Raw genomic sequence first — 20177 nt, 5'->3', positions numbered from 1 at the left:
TCCCCACTTTTTATGGAGCTTATACGGCACCTCCTCAGTGGAGCCCTCCAGCCAGCTGTCTCTCCCGTCTTTGAATACCCAAGATCCTCGAATTTCTCTTTCAAGACCCTTACATAGTACATCTTATAAATCAGTTATTTGTGTATTTCTCTTCAGTCCTCAACTAATTTGTAAACTTTTGAGGGAAAGAGTGATGTTTTCCCAATCTTCCATCCTGCAGAGAGCTTGGCACATCACAAATAGCTCTTCATGGTGTTGAGCGTGGCAGGCTATGTGAACGGCCACGGCTGCTTTGGTTGGCTTGACACTGCAGGTCTAGCCCTTGATGCACAATGAAGTCAACCGTGTATGAAGCTCCTCATGGGTTCCTCACTGTGACTCATGAGGAGCAGAGTGGTCCAGGCTTGGCCCGTTTCAGGTCCAGGAGTCGGACACTTTGACTGAAGTCCCCTCACTTACTAGCTGTGTGCTTTGGGCAGCTCGCTGAACCTCTCTGTTGTCTTGGGTTTCTTATCTGCAAAGCATAGGCAGTAACAGCACCTGACCAGTGATGCTGGGAAGATCCCACAAGATAAAGAAGGTAAGATGCTTAGCAGAGAGTCCTGTATGTAGGACATACTCCTTTTATCAGCCACATGATTGATGGAGTTGAGCCCTGGAGAAGGTCACGACTGCAGACACTGATGAGCTGTGATCATTTTATTACATATTACACTTTTTTTTTTTTTTTTTTTACTGGGAACACTCAAGACCAGAGGGGTGAATGGGGCCTGCCATAGGAGTGTAAAAGGACACCCCTCCTTGAAGAGTGATTTGCCGAGAACCTTGACCCACCAGTCATTTCCCATCTGGGGAGTCTAGATCTGGAAATTCACAGAAATACAGAAAAAGCTTACTCTGAAAATGTTAACCCCAGAATTATTAATAACAGCAGAAAACTGGGATTGAGCAAATATTATCTAAGGAAGTACTTAAGAAAATTCTGGTGTGATATCAAGCAAGTATATGCAGCAACAAAGAGCATATTTACAAAGATCTCTGAATAACTGGGGGAAATGTTTATAAGGGTGAGTGAGAAAAGCAGATTACACAAACTATTGTCTAAGTGAACATAATTATGTAAAAAAGCATGTGCATGAAGAAAGGTGTATAATATGGTGGTGCTGGTTTAGTTGCTAAGTCATGTCCAACTCTTTGCAACCCCAGGGACTGCAGCCCGTCAGGCTCCTCTGTCCATGGGATTTCCCAGGCAAGAATACTGGAGTGGGTTGCTATTTCCTTCTCCAGGGTATCTTCCCAACTCAGGGATCAATCCCAGGTCTCCTGCATTGCAGGCTGATTCTTTACGGACTAAGCCACCATAGCAAACTGTTAATACTGTGTTACCTCCAAGTGATGAGATAATGAACAGTTTTCATTTTCCTTTTCCGACAGTTTCTAAAATGAGAATATACTGTTTTTCAAATCAGAAAGAAAAATCATGCTATTTTTAAAGATGTGTGATGCTTGCTGGGTGCCTGTGCCAGTGCTGCCAGCAGGGATGCCCCACCCATGGCTCCTGAGCAACATCCGGCCCATGGATTCGTCCTTCTGGGCCTCAGTGATGTCCCCTGAGTGACGAGGACATGGATCTTCACCTGTCTGAAGGCAGGGGGCCAGGTCAAGCATGATCTGAGAGGCTTTTCCAGCCCTGATGGCGTGGCAGGGGCCGCCGTGGTGAGACCCTTTTCTCAGAGTGAGATGGGTGATTAGGACCAGGCTGACCAGAGTGACAAGGAGGGTAGAGCCCATGTGCTTCTCCATGTCACCGTGCCAAGCAGGTGATGGCAGAGGACCACTTGGGGCTGCAGCTGCCCAAGCAGGTAGGAATTTCAGGAAGAAGAGGGACCTGGCTGTTCCTTCCTCTCCTGGGGTGGTGGCCCTGCCAGCCTTCCTTCACCTCAAGGCCCCGACTGCTGGCCCTCAGGGTTTCTCAGGGATGTCTGTGGTCCCCAGCCCCTAAGACACCTGAGGTGCCCAGGGCCCCGCAAGGAGAACCCCATGTCCTTCCTGCCCAGCTTCTCTCCTGGGAACCGGAGGAAGAACACAGCTTCTGTTCTGAAAACTCAAGTCTGGGGGCTCAGGAGCTGGAGCAGGAATATGAAGCTCGCTCTGGCGGCTTCTCCCTGGAACCAGCAGCCTAGGAACTGACCTTCCATCATGGGACCCTGCATGGGGCTGAAGTGAGGAATGTTCTTCCCAAGTTATAGGTCAGCCTGGTATGAGCCAGGAATCACACTGGGCAGATGTGGGCACAGATCAATTCATCCGACAGCCCAGCAGGTGCCTGTGGATCCACTGGCCCATGTCACACTGATACCCCACCGTTCACTGGCTATGTGACTGGGAAAATTCCTCAATGGCTTTAAGGGCCGGTTTCCCCATTTATACAGTAAGAACCCCAGCGGCCCTCACTGCACAGGGACACCCTGAGGATCAGATGAGAAAATACGTGGAAAATGCTTTCTCTGGTGCCTGGCACAGAGCAAGAGCTCAAGAAGTGGCTAATTCTTTTATGGAGCTCTTCTTGGACCCAGCATCACTGCAGGCAGGGAGAGGGATTCCAGAGATTAAAGCATATTCCTGCTTCCGTGGTGAGGGAGGACCCTCCCCAGGAAACGGTTAAATAGCTAAGCAGTGGGTGATTCAGTGCAAAACACTGGGAGGCAGCAAGGCTATTTATAATAGCGTTGGGCTGGAGGCAGCCATACGCCCAGCCGTCCTGCAATGACTAAGCAAAGCCTGGAACCTTGCGACCTGCTGGGCGCTGAGGAGTCGCTGGAGATGGCTGGCAAGCTGCTGATGTCCATACAAGGAGAGGGGCCTCCACAATAATCATTTCCAGAAGGAGGTCACAAGATGGCATGTGCACACCACTTGCCGTGATGGGTAAACAGATGTCAAGTCCTCCATGGAGGTCAAGAGGGACTTGGAGGGGTAGAAGCAGTCTAAAGTGTGATGCTCATCAGGTACTTTTTTCTCCCAATTACTTCAGTCTGGGGTGTTCTGAACAGTAATGGGGCACCCAGGGAGGTCAGGGGAGTTGGGGGAGGGAGGAAAACGGGGAGGCTGAGAAAGGGTTCACAGAGAGGAGGGAGGTTCAACATATGTGGACACATTTGTGGGTTTAAATATAGGAGCAGAGTTGCCCTAAGGGCACAACTTGGCTGTCCCTCCCCCACCAGTCTCTTTGGCCAAAGAAAGTGAGTTAAGAGCTCTGATGGGCAGCAGGAAAAGTGGGTAGGGGACAGCACTGGGTGGCCACCCTTCTCCATGGGGGCTAAGCTGTTTGTATGCAGAGCTTTATGCTTGTCTACACCAGCTGGTGGACTCACCACCATGTTCTCCCCGAGTCCAGCCCTGATACCTACACAAGGTGGGGGAATGGGGGCCTGATGCGGGAGGGCTTCCTGATGGGCTGTGTCTCAAGGAAGAAGAGGGGCCCTGATTCATGAAGATGCCTATGAGCTTCCAAATAGGGTCCCAGAGACACCAGAAGAGCTTGGAAGTAGCTGAGGAAAATTCCCCTCTGTCCTGCCAGACCGGCAAAGGCTGCAAACCATGAACGGGGTTTCTGCGGCCTGTCTGGGCTCTCAGCTCCCTGGTTTAAGTTTACGGGTAAGTCAGCCGACTGTGGTATGGGTCTGGCCAGCCTCCAGGGATCAGCTCTTGGGTCTGGCTTCCATCCCAGCCTGAACCTGGAGGCATACAGAACAGACGCTGGTGTCCACCAGATGTGGGTCTGGATCCTGCCTCTGACACTTAACTGTGACCTTAAGCAAGTTTTCAAATGTGCGTGAGCCTCAGGTTACTCATCTGTAAAACGGGGACTAGTTATGCCTCCCAGCGGTATCTGAGGATTGGCCATAAGGTGGGTAAGATTCCCCAGATGAGAGACTTAACAAGTGCTGAGTATCAGCCTCTTCCTGCTGCTGCATGTGATGGAAGAGACCCCACGTTTGTGAGACAGTCACACACCAGAGACACACACTGGAAGCATGAACAGGCCTCCTCCCTACCCCACACCCCACCCCCTGCTCTTGCGTCCTCAGCTGCTTGGGTTTGGGGGTCTCCTGACCCTGCTGCCCTGGTCGGAGGTGGTTCCAGTGTCAGAGACGAGTGCCCTCTGCCACCAGGTAAGGGTGGTGATAAGGGCAGGTTGGGAGACAGGCAGCAGCTGCTGCAGAAGCTTGAAGTGAAGTGAAAGTCACTCAGTCGTGTTCAACTCTTTGCAACCCCATGGACTATACAGTCCATGGAATTCTCCAGGCCAGAATACTGGAGTGGGTAGCTGTTTCCTTCTCTGGGGGCTCTTCCCAACCTAGGGATCGAACCCAGGTCTCCCACACTGCAGGTGGCTTCTTTACCAGTTGAGCCATCAGGGAAGCCCACTGTGGAATCTTAGCTGCAGAAGGTTCTAGAATTCCCAGGGAGTGCCCCTACCCTACCCAAGGGTGGACCAGCCACCTGTATGTAAGAAGAAATAGGCCTTTGGTCCTTCTCCCTGGCTCCTGATTCACAGCCTCTCAAAGCCTTGGAATCTCTGGTGATAGGGGGATAGGAATCTCTTTTGTCCTATTTGGTCTCTGGGAAGATCTCTTGGAATTTCCTGGGTGATGAGAGAACTTTTTGTCCTAATGGGGTAACTCCTGGTGGTCCCCTAGATAACTCAAGATGGAGCAAGCTGCCAGAGACCAAATCACGATTAGAAGCTAGGAACTTTCAGCTGCAAACCCCAACCTCTGGGGAGGAGAGAGGGACTGGGGACTGGGTTACTGGTCAATCATGTCTACATGATGAAGGCTCCATAAAAATCCCAGTGGCACAGGGTTCAGGTTGGTGGACACATCCATGTGCCAGGAGGGTGCTACACCCCAATAGCACCCTTCTGGCCTCGCCTTGTGTATCTCCCCATCTGGATGTTCATACGTATCCTTTGTGAAATCCCTTATACTAAATGGTAAATGCAAGCGCAGTGCGCTCCTGAGTTCTGGGAGATAGTCTAGCAAATTATCAAGGGAATCCCTGACTTAGAGTCAGTCGGTCAATAGTAGGGGATGCCCAGGACCTGTGACTGGTGTCTGAAGTGGGGGCAGCCTTGGGAAAAGCAGCCCATAACCTGGAGGTTTGCCCTCATTCTGGGTCATTAGTGTCAGAGTTGAGCTAAACTGCTCAACAACCAAATGTGCTGGGAGACTCAGAGAACTGGTTCTGGCATTAGAAGTCACCCCACTATCTCAACTTTCAAAGTGACAGGGAGACCCCCCATAGTGAGGGAAACATCACAAGGATGGTCTCATGAATGAATGGCCTCAAGGAGGGACCTCTGAGAACCTCCTGAAGGCACGCAGAGAGAGAGACCTCCATCCCACATCAGAAGAGCCAGACCCAACCAGAAACAAAATGAAAAGACAACCTACAGAATGGCAGAAAATATTTGCCAACAATGTGACTGACAAGGGCTTAACTTTCAAAATATACAAACAGCTCATACAGCACAATATCAAAAAACAAACCCGCTCAAAAAATGGGCAGAAGACCTTAACAGTTCTCCAAAGACATACAGATGGCCTGTAGGTACATGAAAAGATGCTCAACATCACTAATTATTAGAGAAATACAAACCAAAACTGCAATGACGTACCACCTCACACCAGTCAGAATGGCCATCATTAAAAACTCAACATTCAAAAACTAAGGTCATGGCATCTGGTCCCATCACTTCATGGCAAACAGATGGAGGGAAAGTGGAAACAGTGACAGATTTTATTTTCTTGGGCTCCAAAACCACTGTAGATGGTGACTGCAGCCATGAAATTAAAAGATGCTTACTCCTTGAAAGAAAAGTTATGACAAACCTAGACAGCATGTTAAAAAGCAGAGACATCAGTCTACCTATGAAGGTCCATATAGTGAAAGTTATGCTTTTTCCAGTAGGGCTTCCCTGGTGGCTCAGGCAGTAAAGCGTCTGCCTGCGATAAGAGACCTGGTTCAGTCCCTGGTTCAGGAAGATCCCTTGGAGAAGGAAATGGCAACCCACTCCAGTACTCTTGCCTGGAAAATTCCATGGACGGAGGGGACTGGTAGGCTACAGTCCATGGGGTCACAAAGAGTTGGACACAACTGAGCGACTTCACTTTCCAGTAGTCATGTAAGGATGTGACAGACCATAAACAAGGTTGAGTGCTGAAAATCGATGCTTTCAAATCATGGTGCTGGAGAAGACTCTTGAGAGTCCCTTGGACAGCAAGGAGACCTAACTAGTCAATCCTAAAGGAAATGAACCCTCAATATTCACTGGAAGGACTGTTGCTGAAGCTGAAGCTCCAGTACTTTGGTCACCTGGTGCAAAGAGTTGACTCACTGGAAAAGACCCTGATGTTGGGAAAGATTGACAGCAAGAGGAAAAAGGGGTGACAGAGGATGAGATGGTTGGCATCATCGACACAATGGACATGAGTCTGAGCAAACTCCAGGAGATAGTGAAGGACAGGGAAGCCTGGCGTGCTACAGTCCATGGGGTCGCAAAGAGTTGGACACGACTGAACAACAACAAAGTCTACAAATGATAGATGCTTGAGAGGGTGTGGAGAAAAGGAAACCCTCCTACACTGTTGGTGGGAATGTAAATCAGTGCATCCACTACGGAAAACAGTACGGAGGGTCCTTAAAAAATTAAAGTTACTATATGATCCAGCAATCCAACTCCTGGCATATATCCAGAAAAGACAAAAACACACATTTGAAAAGATACATGCTGTTAGTTGTGGATGTGTTGTACATGGCCTTTCTTATGTTGACGTAGGTTCTCTCTATGCCCACTTTCTCGAGTGTTTTAATCATAAATTGGTACTGGATTTTGTCTAAAGCTTTTTCTGAATCTACTGAGATAATCATATGGTTCTTATTCTTCAATCTGTTAATGTGGTGTATTATACTGACTGATAAATCCTACTTGAGAATGGTGCATGATCCTTTTAAGGCGTCAACAGATTTGGTTTGGTAGTATCTTGGTGAGGAATTCTGTGTCTATGTTCATCAGTGATACTGGCCTGTAATCTTCTTTTTTTGTGGTATCTTTGTCTGGTGTTGGTATCAGGGTGATGGTGGCCTCATAGAATGAGCTTTGGAGTGTTCTTCCTCTGCAAATTTTTGTATGAGTTTGAGAAGGATGGGTATTACACCCCTTCACTGAAAGTTTGATAGAATTTGCCTGTGAAGCCATCTGGTCCTAGACTTCTGTTTGCTGGAAATTTTTTAAATGTCAGTTATGATTTCAGTACTTGTGATTGGTCTGTTCATATTTTCTATTCCTTCTTGGTTCAGTCTTGGAAGATTGTACCTAAGAATTTGCACATTTCTTCCAGGTTATCCATTTTATTGGCATATAGTTGCTTGTAGTAGTCTTTTATGATCCTTCATATTTTTGTGGCATCAATTGTAACTTCTCCTTTTTCATTTCTAATTTTATTGATTTGAGCCTTCTCCCTTTTTTTTCTTGATGAGTCTGGCTAAGGGTTTATCAATTCTATTTATCTTTTCAAAGAGCCAGCTTTTAGATTCATTGATCTTTTCTTTTATTTTCTTCACCTCTATTTCATTTATTTCTGCTCTGATCATTAAATTTTCTTATCCTGTACTAACTTTGAGTTTTGTTTGCTCTTTCTCTAGTTTCTTTAGGTGTAAGTTTAGGTTGTTTATTTCAGAATTTTCTTGTTTCCTGAGGTAAGAGTGTATTTCTATAAGCTTCCCTCCTAGAATTGCTTTCCTTGTGCCCAAAGGCTTTAGACTGTCATGTTTTCATTTTCATTTGTCTCTAGGTATTTATTTATGCTTTGGTATCTTTGGTGATGCATTGGTTGTTTAGTAACATGTTATTTCAGTTCAGTTCAGTCACTCAGTCATGTCCGACTCTTTGCGACCCCATGAATCACAGCAGGCCAGGCCTCCCTGTCCATCACCAACTCCCAGAGCTTACCCAAACCCATGCCCATCGAGTTGGTGATGCCATCCAACCATCTCATCCTCTGTCGTCCCCTTCTCCTCCTGCCCCCAATCCTTCCCAGCATTAGAGTCTTTTCCAATGAGTCAACTCTTCACATGAGGTGGCCAAAGTATTGGAGTTTCAGCTTCAACATCAGTCCTTCTAATGAACACCCAGAACTGATCTCCTTTAGGATGGACTGGTTGGATCTTCTTGCAGTCCAAGGGACTCTCAAGAGTCTTCTCCAACACCACAGTTCAAAAGCATCAATTCTTTGGCACTCAGCTTTCTTTATAGTCCAACACTCACATCCATACATGACCACTGGAAAAACCATAGCCTTGACTAGACAGACCTTTGTTGGCAAAGTAATGTCTCTGCTTTTAAATATGCTATCTAGGTTGGCCATAACCTTCCTTCCAAGGAGTAAGCATCTTTTAATTTCATGGCTTCAATCACCATCTGCAGTGATTTTGGAGCCCCAAAAAATAAAGTCTGACACTGTTTCCACTGTTTCCCCATCTATTTCCCACAAAGTGATGGGACCAGATGCCATGATCTTAGTTTTCTGAATGTTGAGCTTTAAGCCAACTTTTTCACTCTCCTCTTTCACTTTCATCAAGAGGCTCTTCAGTTCTTCTTCACTTTCTGCCATAAGGGTGGTGTCATCTGCATATCTGAGGTTATTGATATTTCTCCAGGCAATCTTGATTCCAGCTTGTGTTTATTCCAGCCCAGCGTTTCTCATAATGTACTCTGCATATAAGTTAAATAAGCAGGGTGACAATATACAGCCTTGACGTATTCCTTTTCCTATTTGGAACCAGCCTGTTGTTCCATGTCCAGTTCTAACTGTTGCTTCCTGACCTGCATACAGGTTTCTCAAGAGGCAGGTCAGATGGTCTGGTATTCCCATCTCTTTCAGAATTTTCCACAGTTTATTGGGATCCACACAGTCAAAGGCTTTAGCATAGTCAAGAAAGCAGAAATAGATGTTTTTCTGGAACTCTCTTGCTTTTTCGATGATCCAGCAGATGTTGGCAATTTGATCTCTGGTTCCTCTGCCTTTTCTAAAACCAGCTTGAACATCTGGAAGTTCACAGTTCACATATTGCTGAAGCCTGGCTTGGAGAATTTTGAGCATTACTTTACTAGCGTGTGAGATGAGTGCAATTGTGCGGTAGTTTGAGCATTCTTTGGCATTGCCTTTGGGATTAGGATGAAAACTGACCTTTTCCAGTCCTGTGGCCACTGCTGAGTTTTCCAGATTTGCTGGCATATTGAGTGTAGCACTTTCACACATCACCTTTCAGGATTTGAAATAGCTCAACTGGAATTCCATCACCTCCACTAGCTTTGTTCATAGTGATGCTTCCTAAGGCCCACTTGACTTCACATTCCAGGATGTCTGGCTCTAGGTGAGTGATCACACCATCGTGATTATCTGGGTCGTGAAGATCTTTTCTGTACAGTTCTTCTGTGTATTCTTGCCACCTCTTCTTAATATCTTCTGCTTCTGTTAGGTCCATACCATTTCTATCCTTTATCAAGCCCATCTTTGCATGAAATGTTCCCTTGGTATCTCTAATTTTCTTGAAGAGATCTCTAGTCTTTCCCATTCTACTGTTTTCCTCTATTTCTTTGCATTGATCACTGAGGAAGGCTTTCTTATCTCTCCTTGCTATTCTTTGGAACTCTGCGTTCAGATGGGAATATCTTTCCTTTTCTGCTTTGCTTTTCGCTTCTCTTCTTTTCCCAGCTATTTGTAAGGCCTCCTCAGACAGCCATTTTGCTTTTTTGCATTTATTTTCCATGGCGATGGTCTTGATCCCTGCCTCCTGTACAATGTCATGAACCTCTGTCCATAGTTCATCAGGCACTCTATCAGATCTAGTCTCTTAAATCTATTTGTCACTTTCACTGTATAATCATAAGGGATTTGATTTAGGTCACACCTGAATAGTCTAGTGGTTTTCCCTACTTTCTTCAATTTAAGTCTCAATTTGGCAATAAGGAGTTCATGATCTGAGCCACAGTCAGCTCCCGGTCTTGTTTTTGCTGACTGTATAGAGCTTCTCCATCTTTGGCTGCAAAGAATATAATCAATCTGATTTCGGTGTTGACCATCTGTTGATGTCCATGTGTAGAGTCCTCTCTTATGTTGTTGGAAGAGGGTGTTTGCTATTACCAGTGCGTTCTCTTGGCAAAACTCTATTAGTCTTTGCCCTGCTTCATCCTGTACTCCAAGGCCAAATTTGCCTGTTATGCCAGGTGTTTCCTGACTTCCTACTTTTGCATTCCAGTCCCCTATAATGAAAAGGACATCTTTTGGGGGTGTTCTAAAAGGTCTTGTAGGTCTTCATAGAACCGTTCAAGTTCAGCTTCTTCAGCGTTACTGGTCGGGGCATAGACTTGGATTACCATGATATTGAATGGTTTGCCTTGGAAACGAACAGAGATCATCCTGTCATTTTTGAGATTGCATCCAAGTACTGCATTTCAGACTCTTTTGTTGACCATGATGGCTACTCCATTTCTTCTAAGGGATTCCTTCCCACAGTAGTAGATATAATGGTCATCTGAGTTAAATTCACCCATTTCATGTTATTTAGCCTCCATATATTTGTGTTTATCACAGTTTTTCTTTGTAGTTGATTTTCTAATCTCATAGCATTGTGTTTGGAAAAGGTGCTTGACATGATTTCAATTATCTTAAATTTAATAAGGTTTGCTCTATGGCCCAGCATGTGATCTATCCTAGAGAATGTTCCATGTGCACTTGAAAAGAATGTGTATTCTGCTCCTTTCAGATGGAATGTTCTATAAATATCAATATAAGACAACCAAGAGCTAACATCATATTCAACAATGAAAAGCTAAAAGCATTTCCTCTAAGATTAAGAACAAAGATGTTCACTATTGTCACTTTTACTCAACATACTTTTGGAAGTCCTAGACACAGAAATCAGAAAAGAAAAAGAATCCAAATTGGAAAGTAAGAAGTAAAAATGTCACTGTCTGCAGATGACATGATACTATACACAGAAAATCTTAAAGATGCTACCAGAAAACTACTTGAGCTCATCACTGAATTCAGTAAGGTTGCAGGATACAAAATTAATATACAGAAATCTCTTGCATTTCCATACACTAACAATGAAAGACCAGAAATGGAAATTAAGGAAACAATCCCATCTACCATCATATCAAAAATAATAAAATACCTAGAAATAAATCTACCTAAGGAGGCAAACCAACTGCACTCTGAAAACTATTTAAGACACTAATGAAATAAATTGAAGATGACACAAACAGAAAGATATGCTGTGTTCTTGGAGTGGAGAAATAAATGTTGTCAAAATGACTGTACTATCCAAGTTGATCCACAGATCCAATACTATCTCTATCAAACTACCAATGGCATTTTTCATAGAACTAGAATAAAAACCTTTTAAATTTGTATGGAAACACAGAAGACCCCAAATATCCAAAGCAATCCTGAGAAAGAAAAATGGAGCAGGAGGACTTAGGCTCCCTGACAGCAGACTATACTACAAAGCTACAGTAATCAAAACAGTATGGTACTGGCACAAAGACAAATATAAATCAATGGAACAGGACAGAAAGCCCAGAGGTAAACCCATGTACCTATGCTCAATTAATCTACAACAAAGGAGGCAAGAATACACGATGGAGAAAAGACAGTCTCTTCAATAAGTGGTGCTGGGAAAACCAGACACCTACATGTGAAAGAAAGAAACAACATACACAGAAATAAACTCAAAATGGGTTAAAGACCTAAAGGTAATACCAGAAACTATAAAATTCTTAGAGGAAAATATAGGTAGAACACTCTTGGACATAAATCGAAGCAATATCTTTTTGAATCCACCTCCCAGAGTAATAGTGAAGGACAGGGAAGCCTGGTGTGCTGCAGTCCATGCGATCATAGAGAGTCAGACATGACTGAGCAACTGAACAACAACCCAGAGTAATGAAAATAAAAATAAACAAATAGGATCTAACTAAACTTAAAAGTGTTTCACAGCAAAGGAGACCACTGTAAGGTAATTAGCCCCCAACTAAAATAAATAAATTTAATAAAAAAAAAAGAGACCATAAACAAAATGAAAAGACAACCCATAGAATAGAAGAATGTATTTGCAAATAAGCCAATCAACAGGGATTAATCTCCAAGATACACAAATATTCCATGCAGCTCAGTATCAAAAAAACAAAGATGGGTAAAAGATCTAAGTAGATATTTCTCCAAGAAGACATACTCTAAGGCAAAACAAAACAAAACAAAACCACACATGAAAATATGCTCAACATCACTAATTATTAGAGAAATACAAATGAAAACTACAATGAGGTATCACCTCACACTGGTCAGAATGGCCATCACCAAAACATCTACAAATAATAAATGCTAAGAAAGGGTGTGGATAAAAGGGAACCCTCCTACACTATTGGTGGGAATATAGATTGGTACAACCATTATGTAGAAAAGTATGGAAGTTCCTCAAAAAACTAAAAACAGCACTAACATATGATCTGGCAATCCCATTCCCGGGCATATATTCAGAGAAAAATTGTAATTCAAAAAGATAGATGCACCCCTATGTTCACAGCAGCACTATTCACAATAGTCAAGACATAGAAACAATCTTAAGTGTCCACTTAGATTGACAGAGGAATGGATAAAGAAGATATGGTATGTATATACACAATGGAATCCTACTCAACCATAAAAAAGAATAAATAATGCCATTTACAGCAACATGGACCTAAAGATTATCATACTAAGGGAAGTAAGTCAGACAAAGACAAATATATGGTATCATCTATATGTGGCATCTAAAAAAAAAAAAAAGATAGATGAACTTGTTTACAAAACAGAAACAGACTCAGACATAGAAACATAGTTACCAAAAGGGGAAGAATAAATTAGGAGTTTGGGGTTAACATATAGACACCATATATAAAATAGCTAATCAACAAGGATTTACTGCATAGCACAGGAAACGGTATTCAATATCCTGTAACAACTCATAACAGAAAAGAATCTAAAAAGTGTGTGTGTGTGTATATATATATATACAAAAAACTGAAACTCACAACTGAAACTAACACAACATTGTAAATCATATATAAACTGAAACTCATACCTGAAACTAACACAACATTGTAAATCTACCATATCTCAAAAAAAAAAAAAAAATCAGAAGGGACAAGCCCATCTTTCCCTTGGAGCTAGGTTCACTAGGGCATTTCAGGGAGTCTGAGAAGTAAGAATGCTTCTCAATTTTTTTCCTAAAACCTTACTTTCTAATTCATCAATATTTCTTGTTCTAAAAATTCCAGATTATGTGAATGGTATGCTATTATTCCAGGTTTTCAAAGGATGAAATATTACATCTCATTTTTTCTTTTTTCTTCAACTTTTTATTTTATATTGGAGTGCTGTTGATTAATGGTGTTAAGTTTCAGGTGTACAACAAAGTGATTCAGTTGCACATATACATGTATCTATTCTTTTTCCAATTCTTTTCCCAATTAGGTTGTTACAGAATATTGAGAAGAGTTCCCTGTGCTACACAGTAGGTCCTTGTTGGTTATCTATTTTAAATATAGCAGTGTGTACATGTCAATCCCCAAATCCCTAACTATCCCTTCCCCTACCCTTACCCTCTGGCAATTATAAGATTATTCTGTAAGTTTGTAAGTCTGTTTCTTTAACACCACTTTGAACACAGTCTTTAAAGAGGAGTTCTAGTTTCTTCCTGGTTTTTTCAAGAGATGCCAGTAAGACTCCAGATCTCACAGCTTGTCACACTGAGCAGCCACCCTGGCACCTGATGCAACCATTAAGGAAAGGAGGATATAGGGGACAATAAACATTCACAGAGATCTTCAAGCCCCACACTGCAGTATCTTCTCTAGTCTCCTCCCTGTGCCATCTCAAAGCCTTTCCCCATTTGACATCTCCTCCAATTATCTCAGATACCCTCAAACCCAAATTTTCCAAAAGCAAGCTCATGGTTTCCTCTCAGCCCCAGATGCCAACACCCACTGACCCCCACCCCTCAAGTTCCACATTAGTGAATGGCATCCACCTCCCATTATTGAAGTGACACAACCAGAAAACTGTCATCCTTATCATTTCCTTCATCCTCACCACCCACACCAACCCATCACCCAGTGCCGACCATTTCACCTCCTAAGTATCTCTAAACCTACTCATTGCACACTACCTCCTGGGTGGCCACCTTAGTCCAGGATGCCTTTATCTCTCACCTGGTCGACCATGGTGGCTGTCTCTTAGGATCTAGTCAGATTCTCTTCCAATCTGATGCCCCACACCTCATCTACAATGATCTTTTCAAAATGCAGGGCTGCAATCAGCTCTCCCTCCAAGGGCTCCCAGGGTCTTAAGATAAAACCCAGTTCTCTAAAGGGAGCCTCCTACACTGTTGGTGGGAATGTGAACTGGTACAGGTACTATGAAGAACAGTATTGGAGGTACCTAAAAAAAAAACCAGAGCTACCATATGATTCAGCAATCTCACTCCTGGGCATGTATCTGGACAAAACTATAATTAGAAAAGGCACACACCCCTATGTTCATAGAAGCACTATTTACAATAGGCAAGACACGGAAATAACTTAAATATCTATTGTCAGATGAATGGATACAGATGTGATACATGTACACAATGGAATATTACCCAGTCATGAAAAAGAAGGAAAATAATGCCATTTGCAGCAACATGGATGCAACTAGAGATTATTATACTAAGTGAAGAAAGCATAAAGACAGAGATCATATGATATCACTTACAAGTGGAATCTAAAATATGACACAAATGAACCTATCTATGAAGCAGGAACAGACTCACAGACATAGAGAACAGATCTGTGGTTACGGGGCAGGGTGGCGGGTAGGTGGGAGAAAGGGATGGGAGAGAGATGAATTGGGAGCTTGGGGTTAGCAGATGCAAACTATGATATATAGCATGGATTAACAACAAAGTCCTACTGTATAGCACAGGGCACTATATTCAATATTCTGTTATAAATCAAAATGGAAAAAAAAACACTTAAAAATGTATATATATGTATAACTGAATCACTTGGCTGGAGAGCAGAAATTAATACAATACTTTCAATCAACAACACTTCAATTAAAAAAAAAAAAAAACAATTCTCTAATAAGCCTCCCAGGCCCCTAGTCAGATGCTCTTGTTCTCTATGCTCTGCCCACCCTGGCTTCTGCATCCCCTACCAGGTCTGGTGGCTTTAACATAGGCCTTTGCATATCCTGTTCCCCACGTACAGAAAGATCAAAGTTCAGCACAACCATCCCTTCATCCGGCCATCCCATGCATGGCCTCCGGGTCTCTGTTCAAGGACGTTTTCACTGAAAACCTTCCCTGGCTGCTCAGACTAAGTGTGACATTTATAACAGACTCCCCCTTCAGTTTTATTCTTTTCCTTCCTCAGAATATGCATCTCAGTTTACAACTTCCTATCAGTCATCTGACTGCTGGATTGACTTCTCTGATCACTACTGTGTCCCAGCCCCTTTTCACACTGCCCAACAAACAGAAGGTTCTTAACAAATATCAACTGAAAGAATGAATGAGTTGAGATATAGAGCCTGACTCATCTTTTGATATTCCAAGATTTATGGTCTCACAATAGGCCAAGGCCGCAAGTTCTACATGTCTACTGCTACTGCTAAGTCGCTTCAGTCATGTCCGACTCTGTGCGACCCCATAGACGGCAGCCCACCAGGCTCCGCCATCCCTGGGATTCTCCAGGCAAGAATACTGGAGTGGGTTGCCATTTCCTTCTCCAGTGCATGAAAGGGAAAAGTGAAAGTGAAGTCGCTCAGTCGTGTCCGACTCTTAGCGACCCCATGGACTGTAGCCTACCAGGCTCCTCCATCCATGGGATTTTCCAGGCAAGAGTACTGGAGTGTCTACAGAGATAGGCAATTATCAGAGGGATGGGGTATTGGAACACCAGAAGAACGAACGGGCAAGTCATCACACAAACGTGCAGTTATGCAAAGCCACTCTCCAGAGGAAAGGGTGCAGGTGGGGAGGGGAGTCAGGGCCAAAGGCTTTGAGCATCACCTCAATTCTCCTTGGGGAGTAAACCTCTGATTTCAGAATGGCTCCAGCAGTGGCTCTGAAGAGCGGTGAGGGTGTTGTTGGTGATCATAGAGTCAGAAAGGGCCCCATGGGTATTCCTTTGGAGGAATTCTTAGGGAAAACTAAAAGAAATTCAAGTTCAGCATTGGGTCAAACCCATGTGACATTTTTTTCTTATTTGAATGCCAACAGCACCACTGTTCAGAAATACAGAAAGGAATCTTGAGTGCAGGAGGGCATAAGACAGTTATATATCTCCCTAAATAAGCCCCCCAGCCCACAATTCTAAGGAGCTGAGCCCCCCAATACTATGAGAAGAGGAAGTGGCTGTTTATTAAGACACAGAGAACAAAGCAGGGCATCTACAGCTGCCTTATGCTGGGTTGACCAGTCCTGGTGCAGGACCTCACAGCCTGGACAACGGCTGGCACAAATACACATGGGTGAACTCTGGCCGGCACACATGCACACGGACTGTGAAGGACAAAGGGGGTGGTGGTCTGGCCAGTCCCAGACAAGGCCGATCATGCCCACTCTCCCAGTCATGGCTTCCATCTGGGGAAACGTGAAGGTTTAGGTCTGAGTCTCATGGCACAATGATAGTAAATGAGTGGACCTCACCAACTCCAGCTCCCCAGGCCAGGCTCCTCTCTTATTGGTTCTGTGGGCACCAGACCCTCCTGAGCAGGGTAAGTATAATTGGTTTTGACTTCACTGCTCCATTTTACATGAACAGGCAACTTATTGTTACCAGGAATCTAAGCTATGCTATGGGTTTAGTTATACTATCACTTCTCAGCCTTTTAGCTAAGATCAAGTGTGGTATCTGTTCTCAATGAAACTATGAGCCATGCTGTGTAGGGCCACTCAAAACAGACAGGTCATGGTGGAGAGTTCTGACAAAACATGGTCCACTGGAGCACAAGCTGGAATCAAGATTGCTGGGAGAAATATCAATAACCTCAGATATGCAGATAGCACCACCCTTATGGCAAAAAGCGAAAAAGAACTGAAGAGCCTCTTGATGAAAGTGAAAGAGGAGAGTGAAAAAGTTGGCTTAAAACTCAACATTCAGAAAACTAAGATCATGGCATCTAGTCCCATCACTTCACTGCAAATAGATGTGGAAACAGTGACAGGGAATGGCAAACCACTTCAGTATTCTTGCCTTGAGAACCCCAGGAACAGTATGAAAGGCATGCTGCAGTCCATGGGGTCTCAAAGAGTCTGACACAACTGAGTGACTGAACTGAATGGGCTAAGGTGATCATTTTCTTTCCAATTTATGGTGAATTTCAAACCAAAATGTACCCAGTACACATCTTACATCTTCTTTCCAAGGTGAGGTCATCACACATGATATTCTTTAGAAAATACCCTGAGTTCAACTAGCCCTGGTTCTTCCTTTTCCACTTCTCTTCAAGATCATCTGATTATAAACTGAACTGCCAAGAAGCCCCCTGACACCCCCCTGGTGACAAATAGAACTTGATCGTATAATACAGTCTTTATCGAATAATACAGTAGAATATAGTATACCATACCAATTCTCACAGTATTTGTGAGAATTCTGCTAACTGGAGAACGTGCTTCAACAGTCACAGGAATTCTTTTCCTCTGATAACAAGTATAATACATAACATACATATATAATGCATAACATAAATATAATAACAAATATAGAATATTCAGAAAATGCAGAGAAAAAAAATTGACACCCATTCACTCGCACCTACAGAGATAATCACTGTTAATATTTTGGCAATTCTTTTCCCCCAAGTGTAAGTAACATACCCTTTTTCATATGACATTGAGGTCATATGAGATATGCTTTTTTGGTGACATTCTGCACTGAACATCAGATCAACCACATGTTCCATAACACAGTTTCCATAGCTGTTTATCACCTGGATGCCCCAAAACTGACTGAGTCAATCTCCTCACACTGGACATTTGGGCATACAAGGGATGCTCTGTTAAGTAACCCTCCACTGACTCTCTTCCTGAGGATAAGTTCCTGGAAGTGAAACAGCTGGGTCAGAGCACACAGGTTTGGATACTTATGACCAAACTGTCTTTCCCAAGTTTCCTGTGTACCTTCTCATAGTGTGTACAGCTGGCCATCTGTGTTCCCCAGATCAGTGACTGGTGGTTTCCTCTTGGCTCTTCCATTTTAAATGCAATGGGCTGTGTTGAATACAGCGAAATTCACCTCTGGAATTCATCTCCATCCTGGGGAACCTACAGATACACAAAAGACAGCACTTCTGAAATGACCAAGGAAACATGAGATATGCCTAAATGTGAACTGAATGCTAAAACAGGTTTTGCAAACTAAATGATTAAACGATGCTATTTTTCTGACAAGGTATGGATGAAAACTTTGGGCCTGGCCCTGCCCACCTGTTTAAAATAACCTATTAGTGACAATGTTCCCATAGCTTGTCACTCTGTCCACCCAGTTGTTGGTGGCGTACACTCTAGAGGGACATCATCCAAGCTTTATGTCTCTCAGTGCTCATTCTGGGTACCCCAGTCTCGCAGCTCTGTCTGGCTTCCCCAAGCTGGGGAAGAAGGTACTCATCTCAGGCCTTCTGGGCAGAGCAGGGTAGACTCCGCCACGCATCAAGGTGAAGCGCCCTTCTGGGTGTGCGTCTGCCGCTTCCATAGACTGACTTGCTGGATACAGGAAGACACCGGTGACTCATCTTCCTCTGGAAGGCGGGCAGGACCGTGGCATCCTCCGAAGGTGAAGGTGCTTCATTTAAAATTCACCAAAAATCCCCAGTGTCTCCAACAGCTCCTTCCGTCTGAGAAGTGGTGCAAGATTTGTCACATTTGGCGACTCACCTTTGGCCACGGCAAGTTCCAGCTCGGGAATTTAATCATCATATCGAACAACTAATTTCTAAATTGGGCTTGTGATCAAGACTGTTTTATAGGAATATTAATTGTTTGAAGTGTGCGGCCAGAAAATACACGACAGCCTAGATTTTATGGCTTGTTCTAGATGATGGTGACACATCACCGAGACACGCATCTGCTCCCTAACACCATAAATTGGACGTTGTTTATAATAATGCAGCTGGAGCAGTAACACTTTATCATAAGAGCTGCTGCCCCCATGGAAAATCATTACTCAGTGTACACTTGATAAATTGGTCATCATTCCTGGGCAGAAGAGGTGATGGGGCCTGTTTTATTTACAGCAATATGTTATCTTCTTATTAGGCTGATGATTTTTTTCTTACAAGAATGATTGTTACTTCTTGTGTGCTGCTCACAGAATTTTGTCCATGTCTTGAGACTTATGGGCGTTAAAGCGGGAAGCAGGAGTAACCATTCTTAATCTCAGGATTATTTTTAGGGGAGAACCTGGGAAAAAGATTTTCACTGACAGATTTAATCTCTCACTTCCCAAATGGAAAAACAAAGAAGAAATGATGATGATGATAAGTAAATTTGTTCCCCCAAATTTGGCCAGGGCACAACAGGTGAGCCACACTGACTGGATCTGCTCTTTATTTTTTTGCCCTTTAAATATAAGACGACAGTGGTTGACTGTGGTTCAGTAAATGGTGTGAGGCTGGGCCTGCCATGCTCCTAGACACGTGTCCCCAAGGGAGCTTGGCCACTTCTCCCTGGTGACTACGAGAGAACAGAGTCATGCTGTGTCCACCGTGCTGCTGCCACAAGGCAAACTGCCCGACCCTGGTCACTGGTGCCCTTGGCCAGCGGCATATGTGTACCAGTCCAGTGACAGGGGCTCAATGTCCTTGCAGATGGCAGCTGGGCCAGGCACTGGCTGTGAGTGGCCACTTTTCACTAGGTCGCAGGCTCCCTGGAGCCCCTGAGACCCTTCCCAGCTTCTAGCAGCTTCCAAGTTTTCGCACAACAGCCTCTACTGACTCACCAGTGTCGTGCACATCAGATTCATCTTTAGGGACTGACTGAGTCTCAGAGTGAGCCTGTGGGAGGCAGAGGTGCAGATG

General features: G+C 43.8%; 1 long non-coding RNA gene and 1 pseudogene across 1 annotated transcript in view; one reads left to right on the top strand and one right to left on the bottom strand.

Annotated features, from left to right (window-relative positions):
* Positions 1-20177, bottom strand: part of LOC145531436 (uncharacterized) — a 58935-nt gene that overhangs the window by 33876 nt on the left and 4882 nt on the right. The window contains exon 2 of the long non-coding RNA XR_014072443.1: positions 18283-18426. This is a non-coding gene — a long non-coding RNA (uncharacterized LOC145531436). The remainder of the gene's footprint in view (positions 1-18282; positions 18427-20177) is intronic.
* LOC145533634 (U2 spliceosomal RNA) lies at positions 16973-17057 on the top strand (annotated as a pseudogene).

The sequence above is a fragment of the Giraffa tippelskirchi genome, chromosome 13 (genome assembly GCF_054371585.1).
Source record: "Giraffa tippelskirchi isolate mGirTip1 chromosome 13, T2T-mGirTip1v1.2.pri, whole genome shotgun sequence".
Classification (NCBI taxonomy): domain Eukaryota; kingdom Metazoa; phylum Chordata; class Mammalia; order Artiodactyla; family Giraffidae; genus Giraffa; species Giraffa tippelskirchi.
Note: the sequence above shows the minus strand (reverse complement) of the source record. Positions and strands in the feature narration are given on the sequence as shown.